Genomic DNA, 482 nt, shown 5'->3' on the forward strand with positions numbered 1-482 from the left:
CATGGGCTCGGTAGTCGGCAGGGTAAGGAGTACTAATTTGTCTGCAACTCATTTATTGTTTTAAATTCCATTTGAAAACTAATCATAGGTAATAGTTGCTGCAAAGCAAGAAAATACAGGACAATAATAAAAATTCAGATCCCATTTCATACCATAGTAAACAAGCAAGTTTGGATAAAATAATTAAAGTTGAACCTAGCCAGAATGATGGCTGGACATAAAACTCCTCAATGATTGTGGCAGTTTCTCAAGACCCTTGTCGATTCTGAGGAAGGCGCACCTCCAACAACCCCACAAATTGCGGTTTCTTGTGTTTCTCCATCAGAAAAAGACACGGACCGCCTCTCTACACTTGACGTTGATATCCATATACATCTTTTGGAGTGAAGTTTTTACTCTTAAAATGCACAAATCATTAAGGTCTATTTCTTCATGAGATTTACTCTATGATTGAAATCAGTGAAGCTTTATAATACAAGTTC

The sequence above is a fragment of the Penaeus monodon genome, chromosome 15 (assembly GCF_015228065.2).
Source record: "Penaeus monodon isolate SGIC_2016 chromosome 15, NSTDA_Pmon_1, whole genome shotgun sequence".
Classification (NCBI taxonomy): domain Eukaryota; kingdom Metazoa; phylum Arthropoda; class Malacostraca; order Decapoda; family Penaeidae; genus Penaeus; species Penaeus monodon.